The sequence below is a fragment of the Etheostoma cragini genome, chromosome 1 (assembly GCF_013103735.1).
Source record: "Etheostoma cragini isolate CJK2018 chromosome 1, CSU_Ecrag_1.0, whole genome shotgun sequence".
In the NCBI taxonomy this organism is placed as follows: domain Eukaryota; kingdom Metazoa; phylum Chordata; class Actinopteri; order Perciformes; family Percidae; genus Etheostoma; species Etheostoma cragini.
Window position 1 is genome coordinate 20,308,378 of NC_048407.1, and position 2,500 is coordinate 20,310,877.

General features: G+C 40.2%; 1 protein-coding gene across 6 annotated transcripts in view; it reads right to left on the reverse strand.

Moving 5' to 3' along the window:
• Positions 1 to 2,500, reverse strand: part of tcf12 (transcription factor 12) — a 68,457-nt gene that overhangs the window by 19,896 nt on the left and 46,061 nt on the right. The window lies entirely within an intron of this gene.

A 2,500-nucleotide genomic window follows, 5' to 3' on the forward strand; every position in this document is an offset into this window, starting at 1 on the left:
GTGTGTGTTTGTGTGTGTGTGTGTGTGCGCGCCATGCAGGCAGGACGATCAAAGAGACTGGAAGACTGAACACCAGTGATGTGGTCCCTGACTTCATCCACTCCAGATGGAGAGAGAGAGGTGAGGTTAAGGGAGATTGACAGAGCACTAGAGAGAGACGGTTTGAACAAATTCTCCCTACTGCAAGACAGGACTGGATGATGATGACCCCACCATGGTGTAACACTAATCAGAGCCAGACCTGCCAGCTCGATTACACCTGCACATTTCCAGCCTGTGTCTCAAACCGAGAAAGATGAATCCCTCTTTTAATGTCCTCATATCGCACTCAGATGTTGGCATCATTACAGCTCAGCACTCAAAGGTTGGTTGCAAATGTGATGACGGTCACAAAGGTTGTTTACTCGCTTAAGTTGTTTTTATGACACAGTGCTAATGGAATATATGCCACACAAGCAATATATACAGTATAAATTCAACGCCTCGCTCGCACACACAGCACACATGTGAACATAATATTAATAAAGTGTAGCTGAAATGAGATTCAGTGCTGTTGGGCTTTGCTGAGAGAGCTGGACTCCAGCATGTTGTTCTCTGGGTATGTAATTAAAGTGCTTTGGGAGGGGTGGAGCTCTCAAGGGTCTTCTGGATTACACATGTGCCCAGGGTTGATAGTAGTTCCATGGAGATCTCAAGTTAGCCCCGCAGAGGAGGCTGGGCTTTTGTCTTTTGCCTCTGTCAGACACTCAATGGGCAGCATATGGCAGTGGATAATGCTAATTGTTCTTTTTACCCTGGGATAACCAGTCAAAGCATTAATAAACCATACCAAACACTGGGTGCCTCATTCCGCCAGCCTATGGAAGAGAGGGCCCACCTGGGTTTCCTTTTACAAGGCCATTAATTAAAAGCCGTCACTCACACGGATCAGCACACCAACACAGACCTACACCAGTTGTTTGAGCATCAGCAGATTTTTAATAAAAAAATAAAAATGAATTCTCTTTAAACTTTCTCTCACCAGTGTTCACATATTCTAAACTGAGGCTCCCTAGCATAACATGTTTCTTTGTATTACAAGTGTACAGCAATAAAATCAGTCAACACCAAAGTTGCATTAGGTTAGCTGCTATTGCAGGCCCGGGTTCGACTTCAACCTGCAGCGCTTTGCTGCATGTCATTCCTCCTCTCTCTTCCCTTTCATGTCTTCAGTTTTCCTGTCAAATAAAGGCCTAAAAAATGGCTTAAAAAAGGTTATCTGCTATTTATGCATCAACAGTCGTTCACATTAGGGGAAGGTATTGCAGAAAAATTAATGACAATAATTGAGACTATTCTTAATGTCTCAGTGAATCTCTTTGAAGTTCATGTGTTAAAACACAAGCAGTAAACTTACAATGGGGATGTAACTTAATAACAGGAAAGGAGGGGAAATTTAAACTAAATGAAAACTGAGGAAAAATCTGGCTAATGGCCAAGAAGCTCCAAGAGAAGAGTTCAAAGGCACTTTTAATGGTGTGTCCTGTTTTTGTGCTGTATGTCATTATTTGAAATCAAACCATATCTCTGGGGCATTTATGTTTCAAGTCCAAATCTAATACACTTACAAGGCTTACTATGCACAACAGACACAATGCCTTTTCAAACAACTGCTCCGCTCAGCCTGTTGGGAGGGGCGTTGTTCAACATTTGTGTGTGATACTTGCCAATGCTTTATGCATGCATTAAACTGTGTCATTTAAACAAAGGTCTCAGGGAGAAAAGACCAACATTCACTGATGAGACGTTGTTGATCGATGAAGTTAGTTAAGTTAGTTTGGTATTCGAATGTGTTAAGCAAGATGCAGTTGTTATCAACCCTATGAGCTCGACAGGAACATTTCACACTTAGTTAGTTGAGTTTGAAAAAACGTCCCCTCATAAAAATCTTGTTGTCCTAAAAGGATATTAGTAATGAAAGGCAATATGTCACATAAACATATAGAGCTTTTAAAATTACAATTATTCAGAATTTCAAAAACCTGTTTAGTTTACTTTCATGGAACTAGAACAATTTTAATTTAAACAGTTCACAAATATATATACAGATTAGAATAAAATAGTAGATTATATTACAAATTTAAAAATATCAAATATATCTTTTTAACTAAAGTCACATCACATAAATCTGCATGTGAATACTTTAGTAGTCATATTATAGAAACAGAAGCTGCTTTGACAGCAGAGCAGCCTGCTGGAAGTCAGATTCTCTAAAAAGAGAGCAACCACACTGCAGAATAACACCTTCCAGTCGTTAATACCAGTATGTGTGACTGATGTGTACATACTGTATAGAGTATATACTAGACCAACACACACGCACACACACACAGCACCACCATGACCACCACCACTCTACCCCTACTCTGACATTCTGTTGCATACTCATATGGATGTTTCAGTGCATGTGCAACACATTTAAGGATTAGCTTCTGATTAGCTAACCCCTACAAAGCATGGT